The sequence below is a fragment of the Aethalodelphis obliquidens genome, unplaced genomic scaffold (assembly GCF_003676395.1).
Source record: "Aethalodelphis obliquidens isolate GAN/ISIS:26980383/991018 unplaced genomic scaffold, ASM367639v1 scaffold25, whole genome shotgun sequence".
NCBI lineage: Eukaryota > Metazoa > Chordata > Mammalia > Artiodactyla > Delphinidae > Aethalodelphis > Aethalodelphis obliquidens.
The window spans coordinates 10,038,547-10,062,545 of NW_020837969.1; the positions used below are offsets into that span (position 1 = coordinate 10,038,547).

General features: G+C 39.5%; 1 long non-coding RNA gene across 1 annotated transcript in view; it reads left to right on the forward strand.

Moving 5' to 3' along the window:
* LOC113628728 (uncharacterized) overlaps positions 1-23,999 on the forward strand; it is a 268,255-nt gene that overhangs the window by 156,523 nt on the left and 87,733 nt on the right. Inside the window, exon 4 of the long non-coding RNA XR_003436206.1 lies at positions 11,209-11,378. This is a non-coding gene — a long non-coding RNA (uncharacterized LOC113628728). The remainder of the gene's footprint in view (positions 1-11,208; positions 11,379-23,999) is intronic.

The window sequence follows — 23,999 nt, forward strand, 5'->3', positions numbered from 1 at the left end:
GCCCCAGCCACGCCCCTTTAATATCTCATTTACAAGATGTAATTACACCCGGATTCATGACAACATTGGGGTGTCTTACACTAGCCATCCTGGTGTTCGGCTGAACCCGTATGTTTTGATGCAATTCAACAACATTCAAAGGAGACTTGTGAGCCCCTATTATATTCCAACCACTGGAAGATTCCAAAGATAGTAAAACGCTATCTATTCCGGACATTTGCATTTGTTTACGTGCAGCAGTGATAACACTGCACGATGGGAACCATGGAGCAGAAAGACCAGCTTGAGAGATCCCGGGGTCAGGACACCTGAAACTCAGCCCCAGCTATGCTTTTCAAGTACGTGAAGAAATATGGCAGATGTCTTTTGAGGGGCCTGGCGTATAGCAAGTGCTCGATTAATGGTAGCTCACATTATATCATATCGTGACCGCAGTTAGAATTCTTATAGCAAATTCATGCATGACACAAAAGCACAGCACAGTGATGTACAGTATATTTGCAGTAAAATATAACCAGGTGACATGAGCATTAGGCCTTTTGTTGCAGTCTACAGGTCCTTTGTTCGGTCTCTGGCACTCACGCTGGAGACTTCCTGTCGGTCCAGACCCAAGCTCACTGGCCGCCTCCTCTGTCCCTCGCTCCTTCTAAGGAGCCCGCCCACTGAACTTTTTTATTTTTTGGTTGTTGATTTTTTTAGTTCTAAACTTTTCCTTTGGTTCTTTTTTCATATCTGAGATGTTTTATTTTTTCATTTGTTTCCAGTTTGTTTGTGTCACCCACTGAAGCATTCTGAGGGCGGCTGCCTTAAAGTATCATGTGATGCTAACTCTGGTCACCTCACTGTTGACACATCTGACTCTTGATTGATTGTCCTATTCATTCAGTTTGAGACTTTCTCTTTCTTGTATGACATGTGACTTTCACTTGAAATCTGGACATTTTTGTGTTGTTTTATGCGAGTTGGGATCCTATTGAAACCTTCTGCTTCAGCTGGCTTTCTCCAACGCCATCTAGCTGGAGACTAGGAGGGCGCCGCCTCATGACTGACCAGTGGGGATAGAAGTCTGGCTTCCCCCCCAGCCTGCCTTTACACCAGTGCGTGGGGTCCTCCTTCCTGCAGGTAGCAGGGGCACTCTGGCTGGCAGGTGTGCCTCAGAACTGCACCCGTGTGCCCTACGGGGACCCACAAGGGTTTGGGATGCCTCAAGAGAGTGGAAATTCGAGGGTGGCTTGGCTTTTTCTGCTCTGGGTGGTAGCAGGGCACCATTTTTCCTGTGGTGTTTGACTGGAGTATAGAAGTTACGATCTAAAAGCTTTCTGTCCAGCTGGGCTTTCGCATTTCTAAGGCCAGAGAGAACAGCTTTATGTTGGGGTTTCTTTTCTTCATTCCCATCGGTGTTTCTCCACCTCCAACTCAGGATTAAATAAGGCAAAAGAAGGCCCAGGAAACTTACCACCATGTCATTCCTTGGGTCCTAAGGCCCCAGACCAGTGTGCCTTTTCTTCTTTCTACCCTGCAGAGTCTTCTGATATTTGCTTCTTATTTCAAATCCATGGTTGTGCTTAGAGGGAGAAATAGGAAAAGGTGTTTCTACTAAACGCTCCTCCAAGTAGAAGTCAAGTGAGAGACATTTAAAGCATGAAAAATTAAAATCAACTTAATGTAGTAGCATTGGTGTTTGCATCGCCATCCGACAGTTTTAAATTGCTAATCAAATTCACATAACTCAACCCAGAATTAATTAGCAAGTGCCTAGGGAATGCAAACTAATGTAAATATTAGCTTTGATAAAAAGTAATTAGTAGGGCAGAGTTAGCAGCACAACAAAATGGATTTATTTCAAATTCAAATAGTGATGCTTTAAGGATTATCAACTCTTTGGGATTAGATGCATAATCAAAAACTGAAAATTCCCTCTAACATTCACAAAAGTCGTTATTTTTCAAGACTCACCCTATTAGATATGGTTAAAGGGGGAAATTAAGATAAAGCTAGTGTCCTAAAAAGGTAACAAATTCTAATAAACAAATAAAAATATTTAATCTAGAGAGGGAGCCAAACTCTGAGGCTAGAGTGGGCCTGGGATGGTGGGCTGTGCAGAAAGGACCTGGTGGAGGGAAGTGTTTTCAGGCCAGGGTGGAAACAGCTTCCCTCCCAGTCCTTCTCTGCAAACAAGTGGTGAAGCCTGCATAGCGTATTGTGTTGATAGACTATACCAGGAGAATTTCGGGACTCAGTAAGAAATCAAAGTCTCCCCTGCTAGCTGGCCTTCCAAGGAGGTGAGAAGGAAAGGGAGGAAAACACAACCAACCGTTTTCTATTCCAGTAAAAAGAAAGTACAGGAAAGGGAATGAACACAATATTCACTGGAAACGTAAAGAATCTGCCCAAATTATGAGTCATCCATATTCAAAAACTCCTTTTAGTGTGAGGTAAAGTTTTATTGCCTTTATTTCATTATGATCTGGATTTTTTTGGCAAATTATATAGTTCCAGTGTGGAAGCCATATTTTATAATCTGGGGTTATGTATAAACGTTGTAATTGTAGTTTCTTCTCGTGCTTTCACAAGACTCTCCTGGATACCAAATCTCGTGGTCCTGGATTTGTCTGATGCCCTTTTTTTTTTTTTGCGGTACGCGGGCCTCTCACTGTTGTGGCCTCTCTAATTGCGGAGCACAGGCTCCGGACGCGCAGGCTCAGCAGCCATGGCTCACGGGCCCAGCTGCTCCGCAGCACGTGGGATCTTCCCGGACCGGGGCACGAACCCGCGTCCCCTGCATTGGCAGGCAGACTCTCAACCACTGCGCCACCAGGGAAGCCCTGTCTGATGCCCTTTTGACAGTCCAGAGTGCTTAAGCCAGGACTGCACTTGGTTGCCTTTGCTTAACAGTTGTGTTCCAATGAAATAAAACTCGTGACTTGGCCATCCTCAAAACCGCAAATGAAATTAACATTTTTAATAACTGCAGTTTACCTTTCAAATTCTGCCAAGAAGATGAAAAAGAAAATTGGTGAAATTTTATTTTGATAACATAGAAGGCATTTGGTAAAATCCTGTAACTAATTCATAGACTGCCAATGAAATGTCCCAGACAAACATATTTGTTCTCAAAATATGACAAACATTGCCCACTTCCAGGTGGATATAGGCAGACTACCGGTCTGTACCTAAAGCTTGCTGCTTCTTTCCATTCAAGACCATCGGTCATTCTTGGCCTCTGTGGAGCAGTTTAGAGCGTGTCTTAGAACTATTCAATCTTATAACTAGAAAGGAATTAAATAATTCTGTACAAACCTGTTTTTTAAAGAGGATAAAGTCTGAGGACAGAGCCCAAGAACTTGCCCTTTCTGGGACAGCAGGTGGAAGAACCATAACTGTGACCTGGACTCTCCGAGTCCCAGAAGCTGTGACCTGTGACGAAGATGCAGCCCTGACCTCATCCCCACCTGCCAGGGCCACAGCCACTGGGAGGTCCTGCATTTAAACCTACCTTTTTCACTAGCTGACCGTGGAACCTTGGTCTAGTCATGTAACTTTCCGAGGACTCACATTCTTTCTCTGTTCTGAGAGAGAAATGGATGACATAACTTCTAATGTTCCCTCCAATGTGAAAATTTTATAATTCGATAAGCAGTTCTACACTCAAATATTGTACTGTCTAAACTAAATAGCTAAATGCAAATAAATACAATAAATCCTCACATGCGGTGAATACTCAGTCTTGTCTGTTACATAGTTCAGCTTGTGTCCTGCTGAAAGTGTGGGGACCAAGTGTGTCCTGCCTGGTGTTAAAATAAACAGAAGAAGGTAACTTTCCTAGTGTATATATTGTGGTTATCGAAGATTCCCATTTTAGCAAGTTCAGAAGATTCTACCCTTGCTTTTCTACCCATCACTGCAGAGGTAAGACTTTATAAGCCACATTGTAAAAGCGGAAACATCTGCATTACACTGTGGAGGGTGGCCATACAGGAAGCAGCGTTTGCCTACCCATCCCTGGTCAGGGAACTAAGATCCCACATGCTGCCTGATGCGGCCAAAAATAAAATAAAACACTGCCATTAAAAAAAAAAAGAACAATCTACCTTGTCTTCTCCATCTTACTGAGCTGTGAGGTTGTACCCCACTGGGCCTTGGAATTTAGGGAATTAAAGCTCTGAATGGCGGGGTGTACTATCCCAACAGAGTAGGGGTAGGAGTGGGTGCTGAGGGACGGGTTGCTGTGTCCACCTCCATCGTTTCTCCTCTGGTTCTGGGTACAGAGAGGACGACTCTCCCTGCAGGACCTAGAGTTGGGCGTGACCACGTGGCGAGTCTGGACTGATCGTGTGTGCACAGAAGTCACTACCAAGCTATAATTGCTGCTGTTGGATCCTCTCGCCCTTTTGGGGGAACCCAAATGACAATGTGTGTCTGATGGTGCAGGTAAAAACTGCCGGAGCCCAGATCGGAGGGGCTGCTGGCCACGTCGTGAAAGTCAGGTCTCGGTAGACCACCTGGCACCGCGTTGAGTTCAGACATCTGAGGACCAAACCGTGGGGGTGTGACGTCGGTGAGGTTTGGGGCCCACTTCTTCTCCAAGGTACCCTTGCTGTCCTCACCGGTTCACTCATCACCCACACTTGTCTCCTGTTCCAGTCCTGAGACAGCCACTCAAAAGCCTCCTCTCTCTGGATTCCCGAAAACGTGCCCAGAAAGTCCTGAATGTGCCGAGGATCCGAGCTCCATGTACAGCTCCGTGCTCTGCACCACAGAGCAGTTCCCACCAAGCCGCCGTCCTGACTCTGGGAGAAGTTGCTCTTTCTTTAGTTTTGGGCACTGCTTTCCAAATCTGTGTGAACTCTGTAAAAACACTTCAGACATTTCCTCCAACTTCAACTCGATCATCTGATCCTGAAGAGGGAAAATCAACATCAACCAGTTAGAATACAAAATCAAATGAATATGAAGCTAACTGCAGGGTGTTTGAAACTCAGGTTTGCATTTACAGACCCAGACTGTGCAGGACCAATGCCTTCATACCTTTGTCTAAGGGATATGTGACCGTGGAATCAAAGAGGCAAGCAAGACAAGGTTTCGTACTTCAGTCTCGAGACACATCAGCAGAATTCCCTGACAGGCAGAAGCTTTCTGAATACCGAGGAGCCTTTTATCATCGTGCCAGACGCTTCTCTGGCTTCCACGTTTCAGGGCCGCTCTGGATAATTTAGAATGCCATTTATAGAATTGCATAGAAGTTTTGCTAGGGGATATCAGCTGAAAATAAACAAAAGAAAAACTGCTGGTATGTGAAGTGCACTTAAAGTATAAAAATCTCAAATACAAAATGATAATGTTCAAACTGATTTGGAAATGCACATTTTACTAAAGGATTCTTCAGGCATGCTGGGCATAGGCCTGAGATTTTTTTTATTCCAAGTTTGAGAATCTTTGCTTTAAACTTTCCTATACATCAGAATCAACACAAAACTTTCCCTCAAGTTAAGCGTGAATTAGCAAGAAGAGACCTTTTGGGCAACGTGGAAGTTTTTCCAGCTGAGAGGCAGATGTGAAAGGCGAAGAAGTTTTCCTTTGATTTCTTTCATGTTTCTTTTGCCTTTCCACCATCATTCGTTCACATTGGGGTTCCTCTTTTACATATGCTATGTAGTGAAAAATAAGGATCGGTAGTAAGAACTCTTTGTTTGAGCTGTAAATGCTGGAATGTTATGGACTGAGGTTTATTTCACAGACTGTATTTTGGAAGTTCTAGGTTGTGCGAATTAAATTAGAATGCATGTCAACGTCTCCCTTATCATAACTGTTGTTCATGATTTATTATCGTGTTCATATTGGTTTGCATCTTTTGTTTCCTGTTTGTATTCTGCTCCATTTATTTCATACTTTCAGTGATCAATTTTACAGAATATACTATTTGACAGCAGATCTTCAAGCTAATCTAAATTGTATTATATAATATGCATGAAATGCTATTTAATTGGGATTGTTTTAAACAGGTGTCTCTACGTCAATATGCACATATTAAAAGTAAAAAAAAGTATGAAAATATAAATGTAGACTATCCTATAAAATGGGGCTGTGAGTGACATAAATGTATCTCTTTATTTTTTATATTACCTAATTTTCCTAAAAAGTTCAATGCAAATAAGAATGTTTATATTCTGAATTATTTTTCCATATGTGTGTAATGTGTATAGACACAGCCTATAATCTTCTGCTCCCAAACAATAATTTCTTGAAGGCTGACCAGTGTTCAGCTCAGGATCCCTCAGTTCTTTGGAATGGACGTGACGGCCCTACAATGGCCAGTAACCCTCGCAGCCACCGGCCTGACTGTCCGTGTAACAGGTGGTCTCCTCCACGCGGTGGCCGCACAGCTAGACCCCTCCTCTGTCCTCACCTACATCAGAGCGGATAGGAAACATGCTGCATCTTTATCTCCGCTCCTCTGGTCATTTTTTCTCACCACAATTAAAATTTTCTCTAAATTACTGGGTTTAACCAGTTTGCTTATGATAGGCCTTAGGTATGTGATTTATTTTATATGCTTGTGCTTGGAGGTTGTTGATCTTCTTGAGTTTGTATATTTTACAGAATTTATCAAATCTGAAAAAAAAATGGCCATTATTTCTTCAGGTACTTTCCCATTCTTTCCTCTCCTCCTTCAGGGACACCAGTAACATATCTGTTCAGTCATTGGTATTTATTCCACAGCTCTCTGATGAGCTAATTATTTTGTTTTATTCTCTTTCTGTATATTTTTTCAGATAATTTTATTGCTGTGTCTTGACTTTTTCACAGTGCCTAATACGGCAGTAATCTCATCCAAAGTTTGTTTTGGTTTGGTTTTTTACAGCCTTATTGAGACAGATTTCATGTACACAAAACATTTGCCCATTAAAAGAGTACAGGTCAGTGGTACCCTCAAAAGAAGCTAATTTTAGAATATTTTCATATCCTCAGGAGCAAACATAATACCCATTAGCAGTAATTCCCATTTCCTTTCTTCTGCCCCCCTTCTCCCAACCCCAGGCAAACACTAAGACGCAGGGTGTCCATGTGGATATGTCTATGCTGGCTATTGCACATAAGCACAGTAATAGAACACCTGGTATTTGGGGACCAGCTTCTTTCGCGTGGCATGATGTCTGCAAAGTTTATCCATGTTGTAGCATGGAGCCCTGCTTCATTCGTTTTTACTGCTGAGTCATATTTCACTGTATAGATGGGCACATTCTGTTTATTCATCACCTGATGGTGGATGAGCATTTACGTTGCTTTCACCTTTTGGCTGTTAGGAATAAGGGTGCTGGGAATATCTGTTTCCAAGTTTTGGTGTGGATGCATCTTTTCATTCCCTTGGGGGTGTACCTAGGAGTGGGATTGCTGGGCCTTTGGCGGCTCCATGTTTATCATCTGGAGAAAATATCGTACTGGTTCCCAATCAGATGCAATATATGTATTTATACATTCTCCACGTTCTCTCCAACATTTATTATTGTCTGTCTTTTATATTTTAGTCATCCTTGTGCATGTAAAGTGGTCACAAAGATTTACTGCTATGTCTTCATCTATGAATTTTGCAGTTGTAGCTCTTACACTTAGGTCTGTCATCCAACTAACATGTACCATAGTGCATCTAGAAGGAAACATAAGAGAGTATCTGTGGGACCGTGGGGTAGGCAGATCTTGGGGAAATGTAAACTAAAACTGCTGTTCACTCACCAATGTAGTAAAACAAAGCAACAACAGACACCACCCACATGGACCCACGTGGCAGCCTCAGCATCGAGTTTGAGAAGCAAAGTGCAGGGCACATGGTGGTTTCTCATTGACTTAAACACGCCCGTGCCTTTGGACAGAGCATCATCACTCCCAGGTGTTTAACCAAGAGAAACGGGGCAAAAAAATATGTCCACAAAGTACTTACACAAGAATCTTTGCAGCAACCTTGTTGATAAAAACCCCAAAGGTGAAATGACCCAAGCTCCATTAACAGCAGATTCATTGATAAGCACAGTGTGACACATTCATTTAACAGAATGTTACTTTGTGGTAGAAATGAGCAATCTCATGACACACCCATCCACATGAGTCAGAAATAATACTGTGAGTCCCACTGACATGAAGTCCAGCACAGCCGAAGCTTATTTACGGTGAGAGACGTGGAGACTTGGTGGCCCGATGTGAGGAGCGGTTTGATCTTGAAGGGGCACAAGGGGACTTTCCGGAGGGATGCAAATACGCCATAGTCCTGTTTGGCGGGGGGTGGGGGAGCTTTTTCATAGGCAATGCCATTGTCATTTGCCAAGTGAGTTGTTTATTAATATAATTTTTGAAATTTGACTTTAACACCATTACAGAAACAGCGGTATTGCTTTTCTCTCATGCAGACTAAACATAAGGCTTTAACCAAAACTTTATATATTACTGCAAATACTGCGGCCTATCCAGAGTCTGCTATAATTGCAGACTTAGTGTGTGGGTCAGAGAAGTGTTTTCATTTTCTGTTTTGCAAATTCTGTCACCTTTAAGGTTGAATCTGTAAATCAAATCTGTACTTATAGCAGTGAAAGAAAGCAATACTAAAACTAATAAGAATTTGGGGAATATTGTGCCAGAAAATATGTCATGACACGTTCATGAAATCGATCAGAAATACGATATAAAGAGATAATCTATAAACATCCTCATTATAAATGAACAATGATTGATTTTTGAAGAATGTAAATCATTTGCATTTGCTTAATCCATTGTTTTCTTTACAATCAAGTATTCTTCTGCCATGAAGAACAGACTTTAGAAAATTATATTTACATAAGATAATTAAAATTATTTTATATTTATTTTATAATACATCCTCTGATCACTTCTTTCAAAATTTCCCTCAGAAATTCTGATTTTTGAGTATTTCCTCAGAAATTTCTTAGGAAAATAAAACAATGAATTGAAGAAAAGTGCACATACGTCACGAAATTCACATTTCCTGAAGTTGAAATCAGAGACTATAGATTCCGATGTTTGCCTCATAAATCTGTTTTCTGAGAAATCTAGTGAGACGTCCAAGATAAACATGGGGACAGGTTTGGCAACTGCGGCTGAGTGGACATCAGCTGGATAGAAAGGACATTCATCTCTGCTCAGGATGCATTTGACTGGCTGAGCTGGAGCTCTGGGCAGTGACTAAGCACTCCTTTCCTACAATTACTCCCATTCTCTCTCCTGCAGAATATTTATGTCCACTGGTACCTCTGGTGCTTTTGTGTAAAAGTAAGAGGAGAGAGCAGTTGCTGTTGAGGAGGAGAGCCTAACAGAGAGGGGAGTGGGTTAGGGTGTGTGGCTCCGGGAGGGGGATTTCGCCCCTTAGCCGGGAGGGGGGGAGGCGGGCAGAGGACCAGACATCACAGCAAACCCAGGGTCTGCGGCTCTGGGATCTTTGCTGTTGATCCTGGGAGATTTGCTGTGGACCCCAGCATAAACGGGGGGGCTCCCCTCCTTTCATGCTCCAGCATCCATAGGGAGGGAAAATCTGGGGTACCAGGAACTGGAGACCCCATTTTATGCCTCCATGGCTCTCTGAGGCCTTGACGTGCTGGTTTGGGGGTTAATGTGAAACAAGCTTTCATAGGAAAATGGAGGGAGTCTATGTGTCGGTCTGATTTCCAGTAATTAGGCTTTTGGAAGATGCTCCTATAATAATTTGGGTAGAAATAATATAAGTCTTTCCTGAATTTCTAGTAACTGTGAGGAAACAATTGGACCACATACGTGTGATTCTCAGCATTGCTTTCTTTGCTAATACAACAGAGTCTCTCTGTTAACGCTTCTCTAACTGACCTTGGCTCACTTGGTCCATGACTCTGCGTAGGAAACTGTGTCCACTGAAGCGGGAAGGAGGTGGGAGGTGGCAGGAGCCCACCCACTGAGGGCCCAGGTGTCCTTGTAAAAGTCACACGGGTGATTCCAAGGCACCTGGAGGAGAGTGCTTCAACTCCATTCAAAATCTCCACTTTACAGGCATCACTTACATACAGAATTTTTTTAAAAATCTGAAACTCATAGAAACAGAGTACAAAAGTGATTGCCTGGGGTTGCAGTGGGGGCGGGGTGGGAGGAAGGCGGGCGCGGTTGGAGACCTTGGTCCAAGGGAACAGACTTTCAGCTGTAAGGTGAATAAGGTCTGAGGATCTAACGTGTACCACGGTGACTAGTTGTTAACACTATACTGTATAATTGAAATTTGCTAAGAGAGTACAGCTTAAATGGTCTCACCAAAAAGAAAAAAAAAAAAGATAAGTATGTGAGGTGATGGATGTGTTAATGAACTAGATGGGGGATTCCATCCACAATGTATATAGATGTCAGATCACCACGATGCACACTCTAAGTATCTCACAATTTTATATTATTACACCTCAATAAAGGTGAAATAAAACAAAATCACTGCTTTACAGATTAACTGACAGTCAATATAAATGTCTCCAGGCGTCTGTGTTTTAAGCACTATCTGTACACGTGGACAATAGGTCCTAAACCAATGAATGTATTTCATACACCTGAATCCAGTCAGGATCATATAATCAGAAGTACTCTCACTGTCACCTGTACATAAATCCAGCACATCACCCTGGAGCACCTGGTTCTCTGTTGTTGATTTCTCACTAAGTTCTTGGTTTCTATGAATCTCACCTTTGGTAAGAGATACAACCATTCCCTGTGCATGTTATAATTATTACTTAAAGAAAATTCAAATTTCTTTACACTAATCATACCTTCTATGAATTCATCTATTTAGTTTACTAGATGAGTTTAACACTCCCCTGTTCTGAGTTGTGCGCTATTGTTTTTTTTTTTTTTGCGGTACGTGGACCTCTCACCGTTGTGGCCTCTCCCGTTGCGGAGCACAGGCTTCGGATGCGCAGGCTCAGCGGCCATGGCTCACGGGCCCAGCCGCTCCGTGGCATGTGGGATCTTCCCGGACCGAGGCACGAACCCGTGTCGCCTGCATCGGCAGGCGGACTCTCAACCACTGTGCCACCAGGGGAGCCCCTGTGCGCTATTTTGAAACTCAATTTTAAAACTTATTTTTGCTTACTTAATAAATTGCTTCTATCATTAGTTTGTCCAGCTTTTAAAAAGACCATCTGAAGAAATAGAATCACCATCACACTCTCTTATTGTGTCTTCCTTTGTTTTCTTCAGATGGTGAACTGAGCCCCAGAGGTGGAGCGAACTCCCAAATCCATGCCGGGCATGTAACTGAATGGGAGACTTAAGCCCCAAACACATCGATTTGTGAATAGAAATGATACTGAGAGAACAGCAGGCACCCGACTGTGACAAGAATTCCCCTGTTTCATTTTGTCAAGCCGGTGAGTGGATTGCGCTTTGCACTTAGAACTCAGAATGCTAAGTCTCACTCCAATACCTAAAATTCAAGGAAAAGTCAGGAAGGTGCTTTGTTGTATCTGAAGTTGTAATCAGTTTCCTCTGCGTTTTGGAGATGTTTTTCTTAGCCTAGTCTTTTAGAGAAAAACATTTTGTGAAATAGTTACTTAACCTTGTCACACATAGCCGGGTATTTATTTCTAGCAAGCTTGAAACACGAATGAGTTTTAAAGTTTTTCAATCAGTGATATCACAGTCAACACTGACAGCAATTATGAAATGATTTACAGTCTCCCTCCTCAGTCTAATAACTTTCTGAGTTGTGGGGGAAATGTGTTTCTATAGTGTTCCAGAACCTAAGAAACACAGAAAAGAGATTTACAAAAACAGGAAATTCTAAAATAGATGAAGAAAGCAACTTTTGTCACAGGATTATACATAGAGAAAATGTATCAAGAATGCATTTTTCCTCAACTGTTTCGCCTTATTAATCATGGAACTCAACCTTTGCTTTTGAGATCAAATATTTAATCCACTTATCTATTTGTTTTAGAAAAACACTAAATCACTTCATGTATTTATTGCACACAAGATGAGTGTTCTAAGAGAATCATCATAAGGTGGCATGGAAACAGGCAAAGAAAAATGCTAATGTTGCCTTAATCAGGGAGATGTGACAGTCACACTAAGACTTCGTAAATGTTGAAATCCGTTAGCTACACAGGGAAAAAAGTTTATTTTCAGGAGAAGGGTGAGCATACTGCACCTAATTGTCAATGCGTAAAGAGCGCAGTGTGTTTGAAGTATGACAGTGAATTTGATAAAATGTGACTGTTGCCAATTGAGTTTGAAGGTGCGAATTTGTAAATGCAAGTCACGGTCCGGCATGTGTCTGAGGGCTCCATGTGTGAGGGAAAGGAGTTTGGTCTTCTTCCTGCAGGCTCTGCAGGGCCAGGGGTGGACAAACAGGGCCAAACTGTAGTGAGGGGTTGACTCCATTCCCCCCGGAATATCTCAACAAGTGATTATTCCCAGCCTATGGCTCAATTATCGTTTTACTTCTCCCTTACAACCATCCTTATAGAAGTATCTTCAATACCTGTCTGGTACTTGATTTGTACTCATTAGCTGAAAAAAAAGTCAATGACAACTGTAAAGCATTAGTGATGATGGTACGGAGTCTCGCTGCTGTGCACACTCCCCTCTGAAGATCGGTCCTCGGGTACCATCCCCTTCAGTGAGTGCTTAGAATCCATCCTTTTCAAGCCTTTATTGTTTATCTGTGAATCCCAAATGTGGGGAGAATAAGGGATGCCTTCCTCCAGAAGGCGCTCATACAATCAAATGTATTGGGTGTTTATTAGGAAGTAATTTAATGAGACTTGGATGTCACAGTGCAAATTCCCAAAACTCGTTTGCCCCAGCAGAACTCCTCAATCTAAACCTCAACTGTTTTTATTTGCTTTAATGAAAATTTTAAGTGAATAATTTACAAATTAATATCATTTGCCTATGCAGATGTTTCACAGAGTAACAGAATATCAAATTCCATGTCAGTTTATAGATTATAAAAATGAAAAACGCTATTTGCTACAAAATCTTCTGCCTTTATTCGTGAATGGGTTTAAAACATCCTTTGGGAAGCAGAGCACATAAAAACATAGCTTCCATTTAGTGAGTTCTCTCCATGTGCCACATAATAGTAAAAGTTAACACTTGAAGTTTGCTGAGCTAAGTCCTTTATATTTTGTTATCTGATTCAAAACTAGTACCAAAACCATGAGGAAAGTCTTATTTTTATTCCCATTTTACAGAGGAGTAAACTGGTTATTAGATAAACAAACTTTGCCTGGCACTAGTGTGTGGATACAGACTTTCTGATTCCAAATCTTAACTGCTCTTGACCTCCCCCACTTACTTCCCTTGTATCTTCTAGACTTTATCTTTAATTATGCCAGGTAACCCCAAAGCCGCTTATTTGGACCATGATAGCTGAGTCTCATCTAAAATTAGCTGTGCTTTGACATTTCAAAAATTTAAAGTGATGAGCAGTTAAAAATATCACAATGAGGGACTTCCTTGGTGGTCCAGTGGTTAAGACTTTGCCTTCCAATGCTGGGGTGCTGGTTCGATCCCAGGTCAGGGAGCTAAGATCTCCCATGCCTCATGGCCAAAAAAAACAAAACATAAGCAATATTGTAACAAATTCAATAAATACTTTAAAAACGGTCCACATCAAAAAAAAATCTGAAAAAAAATACAGTGGAACATTTTATTGTACCTCATATGGGGGTGTGATTGAGGATAATATAGAGATACTTAAAAAGCCATTTTTTTAAATGAGATAGCAAAATGTAAATGATTGGTTTGTTGGCTTTTAGTTTCAGTTAAAGAGATAAGTTGAATCTTACACAGTCACAAATGTGATTTGTTGTAAAGACACCGTGAATTACTTAGGTAGGCATGCTTTCTGTGTTTCCCCCCACCCACCTCACGCCCCCCCCCCCCCCCCCGTAATTAGGAAGCTTAGGAAGCGCTAAGACAGATCCACAGACCATTATTAGTAAATGTGAAGCTGATAGAATGAATTGTAATGCTAACTTGCTTTGGCTTTTCTGATGTTTTCTTCATTTATTTTCTGCTTGGCTCAGATTACCTCTCCTTAGTTTTATTTGTGCTGCACGTTTTTGGAATGAAATTAGATGTAATTAATTTAATAATTGATTCAATAGTTGAGAAATGATATAATTTAGTTAGTACTCAACAAATATATGTTTGTTTATGTATGCACTAATTTAACTCACGTGTATTTTTTACTTACCATATACCAGGTAAAAGCTTATTTTAAAAACTTTTTAAAAAATGAACTCAGGGTTTAAGTTGATATGCAAATGATTTCTGAAGAAATTGCGCTGCCACTCATTAAAATGGTCAAAAATTGGGGAGAATCATTATATATCATTATTTTGCACATCTATGAATATAGTCTACAAAAGAAACAAGTGATATATTCCATTGTCTACACTCTATCTTGCATGAATTTACTTAAAGCTTAACCACTCAAAGTCACAGGTGAAATTTTTGGTTGATAACCTGGGGAAAAAAGATATATAAAATTAGTTCACACAAAATGGCAAAATGACGCTAATGGTAAGTAGAGTTGCATGCTAAATGATTCTCACATTGCTGGCGAAATCAAATAACGGAGCGATCTAGAGTTATGGACAAAGCACCACTGCAGTGCCTTCTTCCTGAGACAAGGTAAGTGGTGAGTCAGCGCGGGTTCTTAGGATGCCATCAGATAAAAACCTCGGCTTCCACCAGGAATGGCGCTTCTGTCCTTATCCTGACCTGGCTCCGTCCGCTTCCTCCACAACACTGGCCTGACCTTGACCCCATAAATCCATGCTGCCTCTTCTGACACATTATGTGATTGTAATTACATAATGTGCACGCACCTCACCTCATTTCCCCAGAGCACTATGTTGGTGAATTGCTTCCATGATTCATATGTGGCTTTATACACACATTCCCTTGTTACAGGATGTGGGGATGTTATAAACAGTGAAGTGCTGGACATCCCAGCACCTGTCATTTGGTAAACACCTCTTAGAATTCTGTTCCAGGAGTGGAACCCCTGTGCCATAGGGTTTTGCCAGACAGTCACCCAAAGCGGATACATAGATGTACACTCCACGAGCAGTCTGTGAGACTTCTCTAGTGGCTCAAATCCTTGCTAACTCTTGGAAGTTGGCATCTTTTAAAAATTTAGTTGTTCTATTGCGTGTCTAAAAATTTATGGCTTTAATTTTCATGTTCCTGGTGATAAATGAATTTCAGTGTATTTTCATCTTTAGTCATTTTAATATCACTTTTCCATTTGTTGTAAGGGGTCTGTTTGAGTGTTCATTTTTCTATTAAGTTAATTTTTATTTTTTATTAACTTATATATATTATATATATACACACATATATAAATAGAGAGAGATTGATTCCAAAGTTCCAAATATAATATATATCTAAAAGTGAAAGGAAAAATAAATAAAAATAAAAATACACCACAAAAAGCATTGAATATTAAGGAAATTACTGATAGATATTTTAAAACACACCATAAAGAGAAACAGCAATGTATATGCGTATTATTTGGTGGACTTTGATGGGGATTTCATATATATATGTTAATTTGGGGAATGGAAATCTTTATAATACTGAGCCTACCAGCCACAGTACTGTGTATTACTCCATATACTTACGTCATCTTTAATTTTTCTCAGTAGGGTTTTGCTGTTTTCAGTATAGAATATTCTGATTTTATGAAGAGTTGTATAGCCTCCTCTCTCTTTCTATGTGCTTTGGAAGACTTTGTATAGGATTGCTGTATTCTGTTTCCTAAAAGATGAAAGAATTCACCAGTGAAGAAATCTATGTCTGGAATTTACTTTGAAAAGGTTTAATTATGGACTCAATTTTTAAAATATGTATTGGATTATTTAGATTTTTGTTTACTTCTGTCAGATTTGACAGGTCGCATTGTTGAGAATGTATTTATTATACCAAGGTGCCAACTCTGTTGGTGTAAAATTGTGCCTAATCTCCTTTCATTACCTTTCTGAGGAGGACATGATCAGTTCTACTGCTTTCCGTCACTCCTCATACTTGGAATTTGTCTTCTCTCTCTTCTGCACTTGATCATTCTTGTTAGTTACTCACAATTCTATTAATCTTGTCAAAGTACCAGTTGGTGGCTTTGTAGATGTTATTTAGTATATATTTCCTTCTATTTCTTTGATTTCGGCTTTTATCTTGATAATTTCCATCTTACCAATTTCCTTAGATTTAATTTGCTGGCCGTCTTCTAGCTGCTGGAGACAGCAATTTAAATTATTGCTATTTCAGCCATTCTTCTTTTCTAAATTTGCATTTCTGGCTACACATTCTCTCAAACAATAGCCTTCAGCTGCATTTCACGATCTTTATATGCTGTCTTTTTATTGTCATTTAGTTCAAAATATTTGAGATTTAAAAAACACTGTGATATCTTCTTTAACACATTATTTGAGTCTGAATTAATTTACATGTAACTGGAGATTTTCTAGTCATTTCTTTAGTAATTGAATTCTAGCTTAACCCCGTTGTGGAAAGAATACATATTCTGAATGATTTCCATTTTTTGAAATATGTTGAGCCTCACTTTATGAACAAGCCTATTGTCAATTTTGGTACATGTTCCATGTGCACATGAAAAAGGAATGTGAGTTTGGTTTTGTTGAATTCCGTGTTGCATACATTACAATCATGTTTTTCAGATTTGTATTCTCCCAATTTTTGTTTTTCTCTATCAGCAATTGAGAGACCTTTGTTGAAGTGTCCCACCATGATTGCAGATTTATTGTAAATCTTTCAGTTTTTAGTTCTTCTTAGTTTTAGTTCTTTCATTTTTTGCTTCAGATATTTAGAAATTGGATTATTGGAAGTATATGGCTTTAGGATTCTATCTTTCTGTTGGACTGACCCCATTTTAATTAGCAAATAGCCTTCTTTATTTCTAATAAGTCTTAAAGTCTAATTTGCCTGATATTGTCATAGATTCTGTATCATTTTTGTTTAATGTTTGTATGGTATGTATTTTTTCATGCTATTACTTTCAACCTGTGTGATTGTACTTAAGATGCCAATTCTGATGAGCATGTAATTGGGATATGTTTCTTATAAAGTCTGACAACCTTTGCCTTTTATTCAAGCTGTTCAGACAGCTTATATTTAATGTAATTACTGACAAAATTGATTTAAATCTGGTATCTTTGTATCTGTTTTCTGTTTTTCCTACTTACTTTATGCTTTATTCATTTTCTTTATTTTTTAGATGTACTACATTTTTTATTTTTCCATTTTTCCTGTATTCATTAATTACGCAGTCCTCTAATATTCCTTCGATGATTACAACATTCAAACTTGCATATTACAGTCTGATCCATACTTTATCACTTTGCCAATACCATAGAGCCTTAAATCAACGTTGTATTTCCTTCTCTGACTTTTACAGTCTTTGTTATGCATATTTGTTTTATACATATGTCAATTTCCACAAGAAATTGGAATTATTATTTTACACAGTCAATAATTCATATTTGTCCCACACATATGACCCTTTTGTGTATTTAAGTTCTCTTGCATTTTGTAAATCTCTCTTTTCTGTAAGAACTTGCTTTAATACTTTTACTAGTGCAGGTCTGTTGGCAAAAAAAAAAATCCTGTTTTTTTAAACTAAATCCTCCCTTCCTTTTGGAAGAATATTTTTATTTGGAGAAGAATTCTGAATTGGTAGATATTTACATTCATTCTTCAAATAAACATATACTTCTAAATTGTCTGGCCTCCATTATGTCTGCTGAGATATTAGCTGATAAAATACCCTTTAATTTCATATGTGTCCCTCTTTTATTTTCTAAAAAAATTAATCACATTAATTTTAGAGTACTGCTATCTGTGGGTTTGTCACTTGCATTTCTTCTTATCATCTGTCATATTGTCCTGACAATTAGCATGTCTTTTAATTCTTAGTGTATGCTGGACATTGGTTTAAGGGTAACGGAGGTTATAAATGATGTTAGCTTCCACTATAGAGGATTACCCCATTCCTGTGTAAGGATCAAAAATGGGATGGGACTGATCACCACAATGCATTTGTGATTTGAACTTAGTAGCATGTTCCCGTTTGGGTAATATCCAGTCTACTTTTGGTGCACCCTTTATACTAGGGCATAGCTCTCCAGAATTTCCAGATGAGAGCTTGGTAACCTCAAAACTGAGGTGGGTGTAATTCCTTCTCTTACCAGTTGTAAGTGTCGCTCTTCAGTTTTTTCACTTCCCATGTTTTCAGAATTTGGTAAATGTCTTGAGAGGGAGAAGAGTCGTGTGCTTGATGCCACTCAAGTCTCCCACCTGTAAGCAGCCCCACGTGAGCGTCACATCACTGCTGTTGGGGTTTTTTTGTGGTTTGAGGGTTTTGCTTTTGATTTTCTCAGCCAACAGCTGTTGGTTGGTTGGTTTAGGTGTTTATTTTATTTTATTTTTCTTGCCTGAGGTCAACTTCTCAGTTACCGGATGTTTGCCGAGTGAAGGGACGTTAAGTCCTCTGTGTCTCGGGCTCGGATCTCTGGCTGGCTGGAGTCCAGGTGCCTCTTACAGTAGGTCTTTACCCTTTGAGCATTTGTGCTTTGGCACCGAGCACAGGTTTTGCCTAGCTCGTTAGCCTCCTGCACAATTGTCAGAATTCAAATATCTTGTGGGGAAAATGAGCCAGTGCCTTGGAGACCCTTCACATCTCATACTACGTCCTTCCGGCCCCTCAGGACCACAAAGGAGCTTCTCAGCTCTCCACTTTTGCCATGTCAGCCTCACACGACTATAAAACGTGATGCTGGTTTATTCTCCTCCTAGCTGGGGTCCTTGGGAAGGTACTGGCAGCCCACGTGCAGAGCTGAAAAGACTACCAGAAAAAGCTGGCTGCCAACCACACACTTACCTTCACTGAAGATTTGTCAGAAATATTGCATGAGGATTTAGGTCACTGAGACTACCTAAAAGGTGATACAGCTGAAGGACAATGTATTTTCAGGTCTCTAATAAACAAAGTGAAAAATTTAGCTCTTGAATTAATTACAATAATATGTTATTGATTCTTTATGCATTATCTTAGGAGTATATATACATATGAACATACACATATACACATGCAGATATACATGTGTACTGTATACGTATTTAGATTTTATATAAATACAATCACTTTTTGAGCTCTTGTCTTGATAGTATATATCATTTTAACCAGTGCTACAAATCTATGATTTATACACTGTTTTCTCAGTTTATGTATCAGGCAGCTGTAGCTTGATGAAGCTTAAATATCTTGCCCTAGTCACCTGCTAGGAGTGATGTGCTATTTATCCACAATCATCATGGAAATATAGAGAGTGTTTTCTGGTTCTGGGATTATTCGTGTATTTTTTAACAGAAAAAGGGAGGGACAGCATTAAAGGCCCCACTAAATGATGAAACAGTTGGATGATCGCTGCACAACAGTGCATTCTGTCTTCAGTAGTGAAATGATCTCAGACCTTCATTTACCCAAAGATTATATAAATTAATGAAATAAATGACTTTAATTAGGTATTCTGAGGTATTTTATATATTCTACTTCACATATTTCCCAGTTCTTTCTCTGACATGAAAATGAGATAGTTTGTAGGAAAATTAATTAATGATGAAAGGTAATCACACACAGCTTTCCAAGAAAAAGAGGATAACACATGCATATCTAAGAAGGTTCAGAAGTGGAAGTTTCCCATTACTGCTCCTCAAGTGGTGCTTGAGAGTGTTCACAACCAAGCACCTGACCCGAATTTATTTTCTGGAAAATTTTAAGATATTGGTTATTTTTATATTATAGAAAATTTTGACCTAAACTTGGGGTTATAGCCAAGATGTGGGTCGTATCCTAGTGGTTCCTAAGAATCTATTCCCATCTCCATTCAACAAAGTCACAGGGGCTGTTAAAATGCACTTTCTCCACAATGTGTTACTGCAGTTGAAATTAAGGGGTTAAAGTAAGTGTAATCGCATAGTGCATTCTCACCCTCTGTTCTTCCCACGGGAAGGAAGGAGGGGAGGGGAGGGAAGTGGAGGGAGGCTACATTATATTCCTAAATTCTGTCCCAATTTTGGTATCAGATGACCTTCACCTTATAAGATCATACAATGAAAGATTTCTACAGTGCAGTTAAGTATGGGTTTAAAATTGTTTCTTCTAGAAAAACAAAGGACAACAAATTTTCATTACATTTGTATTTTTTGCGGAACAAAGAGGCAGCATTAAGTCTAACTGTGCACATTGTCTCAACAACCTGGTTTCTTATCCTTCAGTAAAAGCATCCTGATATTCCTCAGGAGAGATAAATCCTTTATGGCAACACCCAAAAGAATAAAAAAAAAGAAAGAAAGAAACCAAACATGACAGAACCCCGAATATGAAAATCTATGTGTTTGTAGGGTTTGGGGTCAGAGTCATTTCCAAAGTGGGATCATTTCTGAGAAGTGTGTGTCCTTTCCTCTCCTCCCCGATACGGGTCAGAACCAGGGTGCCAGGTCCCCCTGCAGAGCACCCACTCCCACCAGCACTTGTTCATGCACCTTTCCCCTCTTGCCATGCTGACTCATGCAGACGTGGACCCTGCTCCGTGATACAAGCAGTCAGTTTTCTCAGAAAAAGAGTCACCCACGCGTGCATTACAAATACACAAATAAGCATCTGTTGTAACGTGTATATTCATTATAAAATAGGCAATTATGAGGCAGGCATATCAATATATAAACCAATTCTAAGGGACTGTGAAAGCATTCATTCCGTCAAAGGTCAGAGTGCACAGCACGCACACACTCTCTTAGTTTTATAACACTATTATTTTATATATCCCTTAAATTCGTACCTTAAGTGGCTACCGCTTCCCAGGAGCGCTGCTGGGTAGTGGAATATAGGGGTGATACAGGAGGCAAAGGCACTGTCTCCCAGATAAAACCGTTTTATGAGGACGGGGACGCCTTCTAAGGTGAAACAGTCTTTCCAAAACGTGAGATGAAGGCAAAAGTCCTCGGAGCTGAGATGGGGAAGTAAACCATTTTAGGAAACATGTGATCACCCACGGTGGCTCTGGACGCATGTCCACAGCATGTCCACACGTACACTTGCCCCTAGGTCTCTTCCCCGGCCTCAGGCCGCCACAGCCGCTCAGGGACAGGAGGGATGGAGCAGGGATAACACACAGTGGATGCCTAAGGGGAAATACAAAATAAATGAGCTTAACTCACCCCCTCCCTTTCCTTAGAGCATTTACTTTAGAAAGCTTGTAATTACTTTCTCTGTCTTTTGAAGGGTGTGTAAATCTTTTTAAAGTCTAAATAAGGCTGCCAGCCTCAGACCCAGGAATAGGCTTCTCCAGGACAAGGGAGCCACCAGGTTGAAATGCCACCATCAGGGACATGGTACCCTGTCTCCCAGGCTCTGTGGGAGACGAGAGGCCTCCTTCAGGGGCACCTGCTCCAAGTTGCAAAATGACCACCTGCGGTAAAGACCTAAGGAAGTCGATTTTTCCTTTGGATGAAGCCCATGAGCTAACGCAGGTGGTCACCCAACTACCAGGTGAATTTAGGATGAACCACATGGGACAGACAGTGCTGCCATGTCCTCTCACCTGAGGACCGGTTAGTGTCACCTTGAGAACATGCACGTAGTGGGTCCTACCTGCCTGGTTACATAAAAGGGTGAGATTTCCCTCTGTCTCTGCACCTCTTAGTGGATTGTCTGTGATACGCAGCGCAATTCTGGTTTAATGCTTATTTGATAGTAAAACTGTTTTCTTTCTCTTCTTCCTTTGTGGAGTGTCTTTCTGGGTGAGAAGGAGATTTTGTTTTTTATTGTATCTCCCAACAACACCCATGGCTTCAAGTCTGTTCTGATATAATGTGATGAAAAGGAGAATTGGGTTTTATTACACAAACCAGTCATGTAGCCTTGGGGATGCCCTTCAACCTCTGTGTGATGGAAAACCTTAATTTGGAAAGTGAGGTTGATACGATGTGCTTCTAAACTTGTTAGAAATGTTCACGTTCAGCCTGGTACAGATTCAAAACAACATTGAAAACAAAAATACATCTTGCAAGAAACAGTCTTGAAATGTACATACTTTATGAGTAGGTGAAGATACTCATGAATTACGGGAGATTAAATTATGTTTTTAAAAGCCTATGCAATTAAAATATGAAATATTTTATATAACATGATAAACTTTATTGAGGTATAATAGTTAACATATTGATAAAATATTTGAAGGTTTTTTTTTTTTGAACAGGTAACTATTTACTAGGAAATTAAATGTTCCCCAAGCATGCCTCTTAGTAGTTTCCATATGTAATTCTATGTAGTTAATCTTTCTTATTACAGTTTTCTCTTTTTTCTTTGAAACTCTTGTCCCTAAAACAATTCCTGACCCTGGAGAAGACTCAATAAGTATTTGTTAAATAATTGAATGGTGACTTTTTTGGTTATTCAAGAGGGTTTTTCTCTCTGATAAAGGATCATTGCATGAATTTTTCCATTTCACTTTTACTATAGCTACCAAAAAATGTTTTTAAAGTAATTTTAAAATAACTTGGTTTGGCTGTACAGCTTTCAGCTAAAAATATCCATACATAACCCTCCTCCCACTTTCCCGCTAAACATCCCCTCAATACACATTACACATTATGTGTAATTATGTGCCTTATAACAGATTCTATTTTAGTATTATGGTAATATTGTACCTTAATGTTGACCGTGGAGAATCTTGTTAAAAGAGCCACAAGTAAAAAAAAAAAAGCATCATCACACTATTAAATACAGAATATTTTAACCACAACACAAAATAAACCATATAGCAAAGCTCAGACTGGAAAACATAATATGAAAAGAAAGCTACTTCCAACCTGCAACACAAACTATATTAAAGAAAAACAAGAAAAGAAGAAAGAAAACACCAGATTTGCATTTATGTAACCCAAGCTTGCTCAGATTTGGTTAGATCTTTAAAGCCCATACAACTCTGGCACATACTGGAGTCCCTAAGTTTCTCTCTTATGACTTACCCACTATTGTTATGTAGGAAAATGAGCCTGAGCTTTGTTTGCAGTTAGCATCTCTGGTGCTGGCCCGGGATTGTGAGTTCATTGAGGTGCCGCATAAGAAAAACTGTAGTCTGCCAGCCTTGGAAGAGTGGGCCTTATAGACGCCACAGTGGGAATTGTCTGCATAGCCCAGGCCTGCAGTCTGCTGATCACTAATTGTTGTTTCCAGCAGCTTTTCCTTTTTGAAATTCATAGTTGCACTAGGCTTTCCGTAGTCTGGCATGGATTTTGCAAACATTTTCACTTAAACTTTTGCAAATGTTAGGAGAATTATATCCTGGAGGTTTTAAAGTAAATGATTGTTTTATGAGTACTCAGGAAATACTATTTTTTAAAAATACCAAATGATGGTGTTTTGTTTTGTTTTGTTTTGTTTTTTTGAGCAGCTCAAAGTTCCAAAACCGTATTATAGAATTAGAATGAAATTTAACTAGAATTAACAGTTGTGTAATTGTTTGGGCCATTTTCTGTTTAGAGTGTGGTTTGGTCTCTGTAGCAAATTAATAATAAGGATTTTACTCCTAGAGTATGTAATTTGACTGGATCAACGCAATTTTTTCACTCCCTTTCTCATTTTAATTCATAACAAAGTAAGTGAATAATAAAAATTGCTCTAGTGAGATGATCACTATTTCATTTTTTATTCATAATCCTTTTAATTCAACAATATATGATTTTTGTCTACTAACTTATTAAATTTAAATGGAATTTCTGGACATAAAGTGTACGTATATTTGCATAGCTAAATTGGTTCTTAGAAAAATATTACCCTGGAAATAAAATAACAGTAGATCTAGTTGATTGATTACATTTTTGATTTTTAAAATTCTTCAAAATAAATAGCAGTTGAATTATTCAAATGTAAGGAGTTGCATGTAAATTAGAGC